The sequence below is a fragment of the Andrena cerasifolii genome, chromosome 9 (genome assembly GCF_050908995.1).
Source record: "Andrena cerasifolii isolate SP2316 chromosome 9, iyAndCera1_principal, whole genome shotgun sequence".
Taxonomy (NCBI): domain Eukaryota; kingdom Metazoa; phylum Arthropoda; class Insecta; order Hymenoptera; family Andrenidae; genus Andrena; species Andrena cerasifolii.
Genome location: NC_135126.1, coordinates 13,984,716 through 14,001,419, shown reverse-complemented (window position 1 = coordinate 14,001,419; position 16,704 = coordinate 13,984,716). Strand labels below are relative to the sequence as shown.

General features: G+C 41.9%; 1 protein-coding gene across 6 annotated transcripts in view; it reads right to left on the bottom strand.

The window, feature by feature from the left end:
• Window positions 1–16,704, bottom strand: part of LOC143373455 (uncharacterized) — a 386,763-nt gene that overhangs the window by 153,062 nt on the left and 216,997 nt on the right. The window contains exon 2 of one of the 6 annotated variants that reach the window (XM_076820744.1): window positions 16,596–16,668. The exons of the other annotated variants lie outside the window; for them this stretch is intronic. The gene's annotated coding sequence lies outside the window, so the exon portion shown is untranslated. The remainder of the gene's footprint in view (window positions 1–16,595; window positions 16,669–16,704) is intronic. 6 annotated transcript variants of the gene reach the window in all.

Sequence of the window (16,704 nt, the reverse complement as noted above, 5' to 3'; positions counted from 1 at the left end):
TCAGGTATTTCATAGTAATTAAGTAGTTTCAATATAGGGGTGTTCTATCGAAGACAATTATTATCAAACGGACTAAGTAGTTGGGATGGAAAAGTGATTGCCGAGGTAAAACGAATATTACGAGTCTCTGTCAGGCAATGTTACGTTCGCCGAACGGTTTGTTCGCCAGGCACAGCGCAAACGGATAAGGGCAGCGGGAATAGTCTCGGATAAATGTTAAAATAATGCGTAAGTAAGCCGATTACGTTTGAAAGAAGATTACTAACGTCTCTTGTTTGGACGTTTGTTTTCCCCACTTTCAGAATCACCGTTTCCTCCGAAATTTACCATTCTGTTAACGTTGATCCGTCCTAATCGAGTTACCAACTGCAGTTGCACACCGCAGACTCGCGTATTTTTCATTTCTGCAAAGCCAAACGGTAAAAACGACGATTTACAACGCGCACGCGGAGGCATATTTATTTCGAGTTTATCCCACCGCCACAATAATGCACAGCTTAAACGCTATGGCGTTACAGATTTTTAAAAAGCTTCTCGCGTATATCTGCCGCGTTTCGAAAGGATATAGAGCTCGAGGCATTGATCGTTTTGAATTTTCATGGAACAATTTGTTCGTGAAAGGATAACTGAAATGTTACAAGAGTTCAAGTGTTTTCTACTCGATCAATGTCTTTATCGCTCCCCAGAGTTGTTATAAATAAGCAGAGAGATAGGTATTTTTTTTTTCAAATTAAACAAGAATCATTTTCATGTACGTGAAGCAAATTTGAAGCGTCTGTTCAGAAGGTGTTCAGGGATGAATGTTTATGCAGTTAAAAAGGAAAAAGAGAGTATCGAGTGATTAGTCTTAAAAGCTTTAAAGAGCTGATTAATTACAGAATTTTCGGAAGGGATTCGAATTATTTCGCGATAAATATTTTTAAAATAAGGATTTTGGGTATCTGATGCTTTGAACGGCTAACCGGGAGCGGTTATTCCGAAAAACGTTCCAAAAAAAAAACAAAATCCTCAAACAGACGTATCTATCCATAAAACATTCATAGTAACACTTCTGTGCGTGTCTATTAGCTTTATAAAAACCTTGTATTGCAAGCTAATGGCTTCTTCACCATTGGGAATAATAAAAATAATAAATAATAAATACAATAAACTGTATCAATAAAACGATCTGAGAAATGCTTCTGAAAGTCGCGACAAATCTACTCACGCTACAAAATACAACCTGCATTGGCTTGACAACAGAAAACATTTCTGATCACGTTGATCGTGTAGTAAAGCCGCAGCAGGTAACGAATCATGGGAGGAACATACCGCGATACAGCGGTAGTAGAATTTCCCACGAAATTGCAATACTTTACCCGGCAGTGCATTCAAAATGATAGGTATATTACTTTCGCAGGGTGAGTAAATACTTTCGCGACACTCAGGAACCTAGCAAGACAGAAACGATTCTCGATACCTCCCCCACCGACCCGACGCTTCAACGAAATTACCGCTCTCGAACCCTTTCCCTCTCCGTGGGGCTCTCCAGCATCCCATCAAACCTTAACGCGCTAATCAAGATGAAACAATCAACATCCCCTCGGAGACCGAGGTTCTCTAATCGCTACACGCACCGGGACACGTTCGCCCCGTGATCCGGGGACGTTGAAACGGCCACTTGTCAGCGAGAAAGATTCGAAGGTGGTTCTACACCCTCGAAATGACACGCCGATTGCCGTTCCTCCCATCGACTCTTCTGTTTTTTTTTTCTTTTTGCCACAGATCCGAGGCGCACCGGTGTCCACCCACACAGCCGCGCTTTGACATTCGACCGGACGCTTATCGATCGTGGAATTTATTTCTTTTCGTATCTCTCGAGTCTCTACTACCATTGTTCGCCTCGTCTCTTCCAACGTTTCCACCCTCTTTCTCGCTCAGCCCCGCTTCGCTGCCCGCCTCCCTTTTCCACCTTTCTCGTGCTCTCCGTTTCTCCCCGGAACGAGCTCTCATCCTGCCGCTACTATCACCGATCCTGCTCTTTATCCCGAATCACCGAGAGCCCGCCTGGTCTCTCATTCCCATTTTGTTTCCCACCCCACCTCCCCACCCCCCCCAGCACCCCCGCCCTCTACGGTCGGTTGTACAGATAGGTGAGATTAAGCTCCGCAATGACGCCGCTGCGGTTATCAGGAGATTGCATTTTAGCATAATAGGCACCGGGCTGCATTGTAGCCGTTTCGAGCGACGTGCGTCGCGAGAGTGATGCGCGTCGGGCATTTATCATGGTCAGGTATTCTGCGCCCCCTACCGCTCTTTCCCTCTTTCTTCCATTCGCCAGAGGCCTGATAACCGCGACGCGTACGCGAATGGATGCAGAAGGGGTTGCCGCCGTTGCATTCATCGCCGATGCATGACTATCTCCCCCCTTCTTTCCGTATTCGATGCATTTCGAGAGCATAATACCTGATGGAACACCGACGCGCGCCCCGCCTTATTTATGCAAATCGGCGGCAAAAGCGAGACTCGCGCTTATCCCGCGTTGCCTGGCCGGTGCCTTTCGATCGGACATGCCGCGTCTGAACTGGGAGACAGCTGACGCACTTCTGGTCACCATTTTGCGACTTTATTCCGGCTGAATCAAGCTTTCGGCTCTGTTCAAGTGTAAAAGTCGTCGCGTCTTTATACCGCGTTGCGCTGTTAAGGAAGCGGGAAGGATTTTTTTCGTTGTTATTAATAGGGACTTGTGCGGAATTTGTCAAATTTCAGTGGGGCTTGGAGACACCTACGGGCTATAAAGACTGAAAATTGTTTTTTTTAGCTTTTGCTGATTGTATGATTGCTTGAGGGGACGTTTGCTTGGGTTATAGTAAAATCTGGGGTAGTTTTCGGAACGTGATGGGATATTGGACGAGTCATTGAAGTGAAACAATTTCGTACTGGAGGTTAGTATTTTTTTAAAAGGTTATTATTTATGAAATATTTACTTAGAAAATCTTGTTCAAACGTGAGTCATTCTTGCGTAACTGCTAGCAAATAATCCTTATATGTTAGAGATTTCTTGCAATTTCTATACAACTCTTTGCCAATACAGTATTCCATATCTAAAAATAAGCCAAAATTGTAACGAGAGTATGAAATGCGAAAGAAACGCTGTGCTAATTCTTGCATTTCACAGTTTCGGTGATCCGGTCGATAAAAGCCTAACATCGATTCTGTCAAGTGTAATGAAATGCACTATTCACTCTCAGTACTCCGTCTCATATATGTATTCCCACACTATAAATGCTTTTTAGTCCTACACAGCTAAAAATTTAAAAGTGTATCGTCTGATAGCCTAGGGAGCAAAGAACTAATCTTTTTCAATCAATTTTCATTTAAAGGTTGCATTGAAATAATAAATTTTTTATTTGACGACCATCTAATTCTTTCCACCCATTCAGATATGTATTCTTTATTAGATTAATAGTCGCATTGAATCGTTTTAAAATAGTACAGAAAACTTGGATGAACATATAACGAATATATTGACCTACTCTTGCCTAGTTTCCTTCACATCCCATATTTTTCATACAACTTTTCAATAAAGCATTTATGAGCCTGTTCGTATAACATTTTCTTCTTATTTTTAGCCATGGAACATGTTGGCGAAGCTTATACAACAACCTGTCAGACACCCCATGTAATAAGGCTGTTCCAAAGAACTAGCTGCAGGTTTTTCGGACTACGTTGTTGTTTTCCTCGAAAGTGAATTATAGGGAGAGATCGTGAAGTATTCATGAGAAAGTGAATAATAGCTTCCCTGAAGCGAATATATTAAACGTTCAGCAAACAACCGACCGACGTGCACGGTTCTTTTTTTTACATTTTTCTGGTTATTTTACGCGAATAACACAGTTAATTCGTTTTCTGTATATCTTACGCTTGTGGGAATTGTATAATCTGCATGACATCGACGTGAAATTCCCTTCTTTATTCCACTTGTTTTATCCCCATATATGATTAACTCGGTACAATGTGTACACATGCCGCTGCTGCAGCACGGGTTTCATGCGGTAGAACGCTCGCTTTGTTTACGCGTATGCGCAATATGTAATATGCTAATGTGCGTCTAAATAAACTACGCTCGCCATTTTAACCTAGTTCAGCATCGTATTACTTTCATACATGGATTATGAATCGATTAACAAACTGTTTCCCCGCTTTCAGTGGTATCAAAATATCTCAAACTTCTTCCTTTTAGAAGCTACTTCTGCTAGTTTTTTAGTATATTAATTTTATGCAAAATTGTGTAAAACCTACGTCATTGAAGTTACAAAAAAGTACCAGTGGTAGAAAAATAAATGATACCTAAATTAGTATCGTGCATTACAAATGAAAGAACATGAACAAAGTAATGTTTGAATTTTAAAAAAATCTATGCAAACAATTGCAAGCGATATTAATGGGATTCCAAAATGCACAGGATAACACTGCTCCCTTCTAAACCTTGATCAGTTTCACACGGGATAATATTTCAAGTAATATATCAAATATATTTATCAGTAGAGTAGAGACCCCACTGGATTAAACAAGATAAAAGAAGGTAGAAATTTTGAGCATATATCTGAAATATTATTAATAAAAGTTGAAAAACAGATGTACATAATTAATTTAACTGTACACTAATGTATCCTAAGTTGGTGGTGTAATAAAGGCGTACCTATTATTATTAATAAGTCACAGAAGTGCCTCACGTGAAAGGGTCCAATAAGAAAAAATAAAACTTATTTACGTAGATGGGCAGGGCACAACAAGGTTCAAGTTCCCAATTTTGTTCAAATTTTGCACACAGATAATACATGATAGTGCAATAATGTACCTATTAATCGCATAGTGCACACTAAAAACGAACCCGTTATTTTTCAATGGCACCTTAACTGTAATCCTTAAACTAACTGGAAAAATATATATGCATTTTTATCTGAACCCAGATACAGGATTTAACACGGAGAAAACTTACGACACGATTATCTCAAAGAATCTAAATAATTCGCCGTGTGCATTCAACACGTTCCTAGGTATATACACCGTAGGACACCTATACGCAAGTTATTAACCAATTGAATAACCCCAAATTTGTGCGCTCCTCTTGTCGGAAACCCCAGAAATGTTTCTCATCATTTGGAGCAAACGGACTAAATGGAAAAGACACGGTAATCAGATTCACAGCATCGTTCCTACTTACATAGATTATTCATATCCCCTTACTCCAAGAAATATCCTCCCAAGCCAATAAATCTGTCCCTCCACCGAATCCCAGTAGCGTATACGCTGCCGCTGCTCCACAGTTCGCGAGTCCAATGGCCGACAATTTCCGACGACGTGCTCAGGACGCGTTGCCGTCAGTCAACTGGCGAGGAAAAATTTCGACCCACTACCACTCGCCCGCTGTGTGCCCAGGGCTAATTAACCTGCATACGTATGTGAGGCACACGCCCGCGTTTCGGTCTAAGGGCATAATAAATTTGCCCCTTCATCTTGCGCGGACGCACACAGCTCGGGCACACGGACGCTGGGACAGGGCGAAACAGGAGTGGCCCCCGCGCGCGCCGCTCGCCTTTGTCTAGTTAGAGTGCACTCGCCTCCTTGCAGCCGCTCCATGAGAACTTCACTTCGGCGGGCGGAGAAACAGTCGTGTTTCATCGTTATGTAAGCTTAACTTGGATTAATATTTCTTCCTTTTAAAGCCCCCCTGTCGAGGCCCGTGAATTCTCGGGGCCATCAGGCCGCTACGTGACAACGACGTCTCTCGTGCCGCTCCCTCATCTTGATTCTCCGAAAGCGCCCGTATTCGCATCCATATCGCGACGGGCCACCATCTCGCTCGCCCGGCTTCCAATTTCTTTCCGTCCGCTGCTCTCTCCTTCCTCGTTTTTTCTTCCCCAGCGATACGCTCTTATTAGCCGGCAAACTGACGTCGCCGGTCAACGGTTCGTGACTCGACTCTGGATCCCCGACAACAACACGGCCGCTCCAGATAATATCGCTTTCAGCGACGAATATCGCCGGGCATTATGCATCGCGTCGCGAATTAGGGACACCAGGTCACGAACGCCTCTAAGAAAGTAGCTTATCGCGGGAATGCATCGTGTATTAGGGTTCTTCGTGGGTGATGTTGCGTTATGTTCGCTGAGGTACTGGCAAAGTGCTTCGGTGTTTAGCTTGTGGGGATCACAGCGTGATAGTTGAAAGCAACACCCCGACGTTCAGATGGGTCAGACGGTTTACTAGTGCACGGTTCATTGTTTCCTGCTTCGGGAAACATGCCACGTCAAACCGATGACTTTCTGCACTTTCAGGTTAAGGATTTTTGTGAAATTCAGATATGATGTAGTCCATGCGAATTCAAAGGGAGTTTGAGTCATCACTTTGATGGCCGCGAATTTGTTTAAAAAATATATACCGCTGAAGTTTGCAACTTTTGCCTGCTTTCGTGAAAACATGAATGTAGAATACATACTCGTACATGTACGAATTCAAGCTTCTTTAGTTACTCAAAAAAATTGTATACTCTGTCCTGTTGAATAAAGCAAATGTCGAGTCATGGAACGTAGTATGGTTGGAGATAAGTAGACATGTAATTGGGGAGAATATAATTAGAAGAGAAAATAAATAAATTAATGTAAGATGCGAGGGAATAAGGATGTTAATAATTATAAGATTTTCTCCCAGGTTTGATAGAAAGGAAATATTATAATATCTCTATTATTTCATGACATAATGTTTCCTTCGTAAATTATAACATTACTTCAAAAGGGTTATATTAACGTTAATTGCACGCGAATTGAATTTAAATCACACGTTCCACTTAACGATCTTCCATAGGCACGATCAACGCAGCATCTGCCTATTATACTCTGCTGTAAGACTACGAACAGTAAAAACTAATGTAACACTGTACGACTGTTTGTCCCACAATGTTCAACAGCTCCGCAATATCAAACTCGTTGCCGGTGGCGCGATCAATTAAATCAACAACAAATTAATTGCATTTGCCTTGTTATTATCGTTCTCTAAGAAGTTCGGCTGCAGAACGCCTGCCCGTCGCGTAACGATCGCAAAACCCTATTGAAATCTGTACCACGAGCGGCCACGATTATCCGACTTGGCAGCTACCGAGTGTTTTTCGCGACGTCGCAATAATCTGCTAAATTCTCAGTGGCTGTTAATCATCCCGCTCGGAGTCTTAACCCAGATTTCGTGGCGAGATCACTCGGCTTCGATCCCCCTCGGTCAATCATTTTCCCCGCTTCGTTAACGATTACGGCTAACAAACATCGCGCAACAAAACCGCTTTTTGTATGCCTTCTGGATTTACCGAGGGATCCAGTTCCCCCGCGGAGCGAGAAAAAAAAACTGCTAAACTGGTTTAAACGAAAGCCCGGCTGACGGTTTATGCTAAGTGAGTGGGAAAAACAAGACCCACGGATGGTAACAGGAAAAACGGAACACGATAAACCGCGTAAGCGGCCCCACATTGCTCTCGAAGACGCGCGCTTCTCTCCGCACTCCCGACAGCGGTGCGAGACGTCTCGCGGCAGAACGCGCAGCATCGCTGCAATTTCAACCTCAAAGGGTTTGTAAAGTAATCTGACTTTCTTGCCGCGTGCAAAACAATTTCCTCTTCCGAGGATTAAAACGCTCCGGGAAACGCGGAGCGTTTCTGGGCCCCTCGCGATCCCACCATGATTTATGATTCTGATGGGCGAGAGGCACAGTGGGTTTTCTTAGTTATTGGTATTGGTGGAATGCAGATAAAATGGTTTCACATACAAGATTAACGAAGATCTTCGTATTTTTTATTTTAAGACTAGCTGACCCGTTACCCGGTTTCGCCCGGGAACTTATTATTATTATTATTTATTATTTTAGATAGGGTATTTATCAATAGCCTATATTCTAATCTAGGACGTATTTAATGTATATTCAAAATTCCAGTGGAATCCGTTCACCCGTTTAGGCGTGAAAAAAGGACAAACAGACAACGTGTCACTTTTATATATTAGTACGGATAGGTACAAAGAATGGGATACTTAAGAATATACACGCGATTATCTTCTTTGTGTTTGGATGTAAGGGGTAGTAAGAAGAATAAAGGTTGTTCTATTTAAGGGAGAAGGGGATAGGGTGATTGAATCTTTTTGTTTATGAACTTTCAAGGATTTTGTATGATTTTTATATTCTGCTGATGATCAAACGGTAATCAAATTTAACTTCTACTGCTCAACACTATTTTTTGCCGAATGATTATGTACACATTAATTGGAAAATAAATGTAGAAGAATGGGCATATACTACAATCTTCTTAAAAATCGTGTAAGAAGTGAGAAAAACAGAAAACAAGTTTACATAGGTACAACTTTAGAAAACAAATTCTTCAATTTGAAACAATACGCCATCTTATTCAAACTAATAATTCTTCTAATTAATAAATCTATCGCACGATACCTACACTACTTACTTTACATGAATTTTGTTTAACTTTTTATGTCACCGATCGGTAAAAAATAGTGTACAGTAGTATATGGTATTTATTTATATACATCAGGAGTGTCAGAGGAAAATAACTGTGTGAGAGAAGGGTGGTCGTAGATATGTAAAAAATACAATATATCTCATAATGCATGCATATGACCAACCCAATGTAGACAAAAAGTTGATGATCTTGAGAAAAATATTCGCTAAATTATCATATTTTTGCCACTTTACTGCGCGCAAATTGTATCCTTTCATTTCTTCCTCTGAAGACCTTTGCATACGAAACATTCTGTGGTTTACAAAATTATTAAGAATATATTTACGTGGCAGAGACAGTGGTAGTTCAAAAGCACACAAAATGTCAGAAAATTTGTAAACATATCCGAAATAACTAGTCAATAGCCGTAAAAATCACGTCCTCTTATATTCAAACGCAATGTAAAGAATTAAGTATATACCTTTAAGTATCAAATATTGTATAATTCTCATATTGCATTAACCGAGTAGTATAATAAACCATTAATCGTTCACGCAAAAAAAAAAAAATAGGGAACAAACCCCAACTACTTTCGGATCCAAATTTATGTTTTACACATTTAGTACTGATGGACCAGTTGATTACGTCCGATAATGGAGGAAACCAACCAAAGTCTTTAATCGAAAAATCTATCCGAGCCGCTAATTTTGTGACTGCCACTCAATTTGCACATGATAGGTTTGACTTTGCGGACGATGGCTGGGAAAGCGTATGGACGCTGTAGAAAATAGCGTGGGTAGAATAATTTTCGAAAAAGAGTGGAAAATTACTTGGCAGACATTAGGTTCGAGGTCTAATTATACGGATAATGAGCTTCGAAAATTGAGAATATCGATCCGGGATGCAAGGCGGGGCTGACAAACGCGGAATGCACAGACTGCAAGCTCGATTTACAATTACTCACGTTGGACGTTCGTTAATTATATCTCGAAGCCGAAATCGCGGAGGGAAAAAATTGGAGATCGTTGACTTTGCGGTGAACGGACGCCGAATATTTTTTTTAACGAGCCGATGGCTGGGAAGACTGACGTAAAATGTGAAAATCGCGCGACAATGGAGTTTCACGGCGATTGCTTTATATCCTTAATCTTCGTCGCTCATTACCACTTTCATTAAGTCTCGGAATTAATTTCCGCCCGAGGCTTTTTCCATAAGAATTTTTTTGCGGAGATTCTTCGTTCGACTGGGCGAGGAAGCTTAAAGCTCATTTCCAATAGAAAATTGAATTTTCTGATTACTACCGATACCATAAAAAAAATCTGATAATCGCTAAGAACTTCGATGGTACGAGAATTAACTGCGACGATCACGTACTTCGCGTTGATTAAATACTTATTTCATTCGCAATAAAAGCAAGCTTGATTATTAGACTGTTGTCGGCTTGCAATTTCGGATGGAATATTATAAACCGTTATTCTTTCGCGTTTCCTTTCTCGAATTCATATTTCACCCATAATTGAGAAACCTTGGTAATGTTTTAATGAAATTAACATATTTCTCTTCGGCATTAATAATTATTGATTGTGAGACCAGGGCTCTATGAGATCTAAGAATGTGTGTAAATTGGCGCCAAAATGATTGACAAACTTTGAATATTCTTTTAATTATATTTATTAAAATAATCGAGATTTTTTTTATAAATGTTGCTATTTCGTACGATTTGCTTTCATTAATCAGTTTCGTGACATTTCATCGCACATCTACAACATAGATTTCAATAGAGTGTGCATTTTTTTCCATTGAGATATTCGATCATAGAACTGTAATACGTTAGAAAAACTGGAGGTTATATCTGTTACTTGTTTTTGTTTTATCAACCACTTGAATGGAACTGTAATTGCTACAATCGCAGGCCATGACTATGGGCATCGGTAAATGCAGGTTATACACCGATATAGCTGCAGATTACGCATCAAATCGAAATTCGCCGTTACTAAGTACCTCATCCAGAACACAGTCAAGTTTCCCGCTCGTTTTCAAAACATAATATGGGATCAAAAATGTAATACGATTTTATAGGATGTAAAATATGCGTTCGCTAGTGCTTTCACACATGAATCTATGTATCTATTGCAAAAGCCATGATAAATCTTTTGTATACACATCAAACATGCCTGCATACTGAAAATTTTGATCAACACAGCCAAAAAAAAAAAAATAGTAATGAACCACCATCATAGTATCACTTTTCGCACGTTGTTTCGTCTAATTTCTCCATTGACAAATGGAACAAAAAATTCATCCATCGAAATGATGAACAAACAGAGGCCTCTCAAAAACAGTTTGTGTCAAAAGTCGCATCCCCTGCCCCCAAAGAATAATTTGCCAATCGGCGATGCGTGTTCCGCGGTGATATTTACCCTCGCCAGGTTTAATTTCCGGCATCGGATTTTCAAACAATATTAAATATTCATTAATCCACGAAGCTTGATGAACGCTAAATATCTTACCGTGCGCTGCGTAGAGACCAGGCCACCCTGTTCACCCACACCCTCAAAGGGAAGCAAGTGCGACGGCAAACATAATAAACTAATTACTACCGGGGTCCCGTCGAATTCAGTATCGAAATTAATCCGAATGCCCTGGCCGGTAAAGTCAGATATCATCGATAATTACCGGACACGCATTATTCGTTGACATCCTAATTACAACAAACACAGAAGCGTTATAAGCGGCACGTTCCGACGAATGCATGCTGATTGGCCGAAACCAATTACCCTCCGTCGATGCCGGTGCGTTCGGTTAATCGCCACCCCTCCGCCTGCCCACGCGTGCACAGTCCACGCTGCGCTCTAAATAAATAACGCGGAATCTACTTTGAGTTTGCTGAACGGTACAGTGAAAAATATATCGAAACGCCAGCGGCCACGGCTGTGCCGCGCGGACGAGCATCGGGTCTCGGCTCGATTGCTGCAGTTCAGTGGAGACCGTGTAGTGCTCGGGAAAGTCTACATACAATGGGAACGAGAGTTGTTGGAGTGGGGCTGGCTTTGTAATGTACAGTGACTTACAGAGACACAGTGATGCTGCGAAAATAGCAGGGAGTAGATCCTGCAGGGCCCTTGTGTCTTGCTGACAAGTCAGTAAGTCAGAGAAGTATTGGGACTACCTATTGGCTTACCTTTGGTCGTTAGTGGTTCGAGGTACTGCGGTGCGCAGTAATGTGACGAAATAAGTGCAACGCTGTAGTAACAGTTGTTCCTAAGGAATGTCACACCAGACTCCTTTACAGACTACTCTATGTATAAGTTCATCATCAAGCTTCATTAGGCCCCTTGTGCAAGAAGGTGGGTAGATGTTTTGAACCTGCAGAGCTCTGTGGGATGCGGAGGAAGACACGGGTTTATATCGCTTGATACACCACTTGATTGGGTACTAAGCATTTCTCTATATCAATGTTACTCAAACTTTTTCAAGCCACCAGCCCTTAGTTCCGTGAAATCATTCCTCCCGCCCCTTTAGTTCCATCAAATTACTCCAACCACCGCCTGCCACGTACAAAGTGCACCATTTTAATCTTTCCACGCGATTATCTCCTATACACATGCGGCACATAAGCCGCACATTCGATGCCACGCGCCCAGTGAAACAACAAACGACAAATTTGGGTTAGTAACATCGAGCTGACCATCCAAAGGCCCGCGTACCGGCCAGCATCCCATTGTCGCAACGCAACATTGTGTTAGAATAGGTAGAACTATGCCGAGCATTCTAAAGTTGCAGCCCGTTGAATATTACTGATATAATTCATATAAAAAATGTTCTACATTCTACTTCTGCATTTACAGTTTTACGGACCTACTGAACTTTGTTGAATAATCGTGGGCAACCTCATGTTACTAAAATCTTAATCACCTCCTTATGTCTAATACCCCATGCCACTCTCTTAATGTCCAATGTCCCCCTGGATACTTCAAACGCCCCCAACGGGACGCCCACTTTGAGACACACTGCTCGATATCTGTTCAAACAAGTAGTACACCGTGTTTCCTTGATTCTCGTTGACCAACCGCTCTCACACGGTGAAACAGCCGGGCCCTCCTAGGCGGGAGCTATATCTCCTTTGGGCCAGCTCCTTCACTGTGTGATTGCGGTTGATCTCCGTTAATCGCGAGAACTCGGTGTACAAGTGGTTGTAGCATGGTGGTTTACCAATAAATTGTGATGTAGCGAAAGTACTGGAGCACAAAGTAGGTAGCATCGTATCAAGACTTTAAGGATGTGTACAGAATATTTTAGGAATATCAGTAATTAAAGGCCCCGCGTTGTGTAGGAACGTAACTAGACAAGTGCTTGTCGATAGATGACAAGGAACGCATTTTTGGTGTTTTGTATACTGACGGATATCATTTTACCCACTACTTGAGTGGGTTCCAGGGTAGCCACCACTAGACTGGAGGGTGATTTGTTTGATCGTGACTCTTCTTGATATTTATTGTAAAACTTAAACTATAAATACTCCGGACGACAATAACTGCACTGCGAAGGGTATTGCAAGAGATTCGAACCACCGATTTGATTGCAATTTGTCGCTGCGAATAACCCGTTTACCTTTCCCTTCCATCCTCACATTCACCTTCTCATTTTTCTCACCCAGACACTTGCCTCCTCGGTCCAACACCTCAGTTTCCTCCCCACCGTTTGGGCTTTCCGCCTTCAAACCAAATAATCGAACCTTCTAAACCCGAAGCGAGGCGGCCATGGGTAAGTTAAATACACCGAGAATTAATTTTGCATCAAGATTACAACTGCAGCTAGCGACCAATAATCGATACATCGGTTGCCACCGGCAAGCAAACAAACAAACATTTCCAGGTGACTCGTGACAAGAGCAGTGCTGCTGGTTCCTGGGAGAGGAAGCAGCATACACTCTCCCCTAGCCGCCCACGGAGGGTGGAATACTCAGCAGCTTGTAAATTTGATTCAAGCCATCTTTCTCCGTTCGACGAAGGGGTGAAGCATTCCCCTACGTACCCTCTCGTTGCTCTTCAGTCACATATCGTATCCTGCGAAGTTACGGTTGCATGGCTCCCGAGCTCTCGGTTATAACGAATTCGGGGATCGCTGGACGAGGGAGATCCAAGGAGAGCGAGGGCCTGTGGAGGAGTAGATTGGATCAGAGAAAGAGGGAGGGAAAGAGAAAGAGAGAGAGAGAGGGGGTGGAAAAGGACAATGATTCGGGGATGTAATATGCCTCGGCGGAGTTGAAAACGGCCGCGTACGATTCACACGAGCAACGGAGGAACGGGGAACGGAAATTAATCGGCGGAAATCTCCGCTTTCCCCCTAGCGACTCATGGTATTTTGTTCACGGGGATAGTTTGCGGTTTGATAGGAAAGAGCTCGAGGTGGTGGATGCCCCATTTCGATATTCAAATCGCAAGAAACTGGGAAAATGGGCTGACTTCGAAGACGTATTGACCTTCCGCGATCGAGTGGCGTGCATAATGCATACGGTATTCGATGGAAGCGATTTCGAGCAATAAAATAGCGCGGTCGTTCTCTTGTAGAACTGGGACGATGTAACATTATGCACCGTGCAATCTGCCAATTGCTTTTTCTCGCGAATTTGCCGTTCGGTTATCATCGCTGCTGATAAATGTCTACTTTTATGAATGTTTAGAAACGTTTAAAGCGCCTAACTGGCAACATGTGAGTGAACGTTTTACTCGTGACTCGATATACCTATTTCCTCTTTTTCTGCGACTATAATTAGCAAACTTTCCTGTCAAGTTCGTGTAATCAAAGGCAGAGGCATTTCCAAACGACGAGTCAACCCGTGTCCATTAGTTAACCGACTAATTACATGCCTGGGAGTGGCGGACTGCTATTTTAGTTTGAAATAATGCCGTACGCTTAGCAAAACTACTCTTGGACCATTCAAAGCTAAATCGAGCATCTTCTGCACTGCTTTTGAGGCATATTGATAAAATTAAAATATGACGCAACCCACGCGAAATTAGGGAGGGTTTAAGTCATCATCTTACTGGTTTCGAATTTGTTAAATATGTACAGACAGTTAAAGTTTGCAAATTTGTATCTCCAGTAGGTACCATAGATCGAACAAAATTTGTTCTAGCATTATTTTAATCGACAAGGAGCTTCATTATTTTGTAGTCTGTGAAACTATCTCGACTAAATAACACGTGATTTAGATCTGTCTCTTTAAAATTGACTTTACAACCAGCCGCTAAATAGCGCGCTGAACTCCGTTGAACTTTACTTTAAACAATTTCGAAATAAACACTCCCTAGTTACGCGTTGACTATATTCAATTTAAATTTCATCAAAATCCCTAACAATGGCCACAAAAAATGACGAATTTTCAATTAAAAAATGGACAAATTATATTGTGCATTTAAAAAAAAATACTATTATTATCGTATTCTCAACTATCTGTAACCACCAATTAATTTCCAACGCAGGTGGTTAAACAGCTTCTTCTGGTTCGTTGAACAACCATAATATCGTCGACTGTCGCGTAGGAACGGTTTTAAATATCCGATCCCGCGGGCTCTGTTGATAGAGAGTCTCAAATGATTTAATATCAGAGCGGTAGGTTGAGACAAAACGCAATAGTGCGTCCGTCGAGGATATAATGCGCCTCGGCGGGTTTGAAAACAGCCGGGCGCGATTCGAACGAACGACGGACGAAAGAGAAACGGAAATTAATCGGCGGGTACCTATCTCTTTTTTCTCCCGCACAACCCCCGGCATTTTGTCGAGGCAGATAGAGATCGTTTGAAGGACGACCACGACGACAGAAAATGTGGCCATATGGTAGGAAAATCGCGCGAGAAATCTGTGATTTCGTTCCCGAGGGGGAGCGAGCATGTGAAAATGGTTTACCACGGTGACGACACGCGATTCTCCGACCCCGAGAGGATCCTACGACGACTAACAACGATCCTTCGATCCTCAAACTGCAGGGAATTACGAGCTCGAAATATTCCGAGCGCGTTCATCCTTCATTCTTCATGCACGTTAAATAAACTACGAAGGGAGGCAAGGTACTCGAACCCTTAAATGCTGATCGCAAGAGCTACAGTATTGTCTGTGATTCTAGGGTAATTTTACAGTAACGATTCTAGAGTAGAATAAATTGTAGGTGCAACGTTCATTCCAGAAGGTGGTAAGAAATTTTAATCGCTCATCGTGGGAATACCTAGGTTCGTCGAGGTGCAGAACGAGTCAACGTTGAAACAATCAGAACGCAATTTCCACGGCTGCAGCCTTAGAACCATGAATTGTCGTATTGAGAGGGACGAGAGAAATATCGTTAAGAATACAATGCACGTAGGTACCACGGCGAACTTGGAAAAATTGCACGCGATTCGAGTGAATATATCGTTAGCAGAATAGAGAGGGGTAACTTAATCGACAAGAATCCCTTTCATGCAACATCCCCCCCGGGACCCTGGAGCAGAAGATATAGATCATTTGGGGAATGATCGCGAGAACTAGAAAATGCATTTATACGGTGGAAGTGTGTGCGAAACATCGACGTCGACATGCATATTTGCTTGCAAAAGACGCGCGGAATTCGCATGCAGATCATGCCTCGTCATAATGATGCCTCGAATGCTCGCTGAATGGCATAGCGGAAAGAAGAGAATTACAAAACCATGGGCTGGATGCATTGATCACTGATCGACAGCAGCAGATGCATTCCGGCCATACTACCGTTACATAATAGCGTGAGTTCGTAAAAATCGTATTACGAAATGCCAGAGTGATCTTTCATACGGCCATAATAAATGGTCTAGAAGAATTCATTCACTACGGGGATGAATTAATTATAGATTTAAGTACAGAGGTAATTCAAATTTTTACGAACGGACTAAGTAGATATGTGTTTACGTTAGTTCAGTATGCAATTCATACAGTTGGTAAACTTGATTATATTAAAAAGTAAATAGCAGGGAATTTTAGTAATTGGCTTGCAATACTTGCATTCGTGAATGTGATTTTGTGAAAGTGATTTCTTTAACTCTTACTTTTACAGTTTCGATGTGTAAGAGAAAGACTATGTATAATTTATTTGCTTTTTTCGAGTTACCTTAATGACGAAGGTAAGAATGAACTCTGTCAATTCATTCGCAAAGGATAGAGCTTTGAAGATTACCACTCACCTAAAACAGAAAAAGAAAGTGGGGTTAGTTATAGTT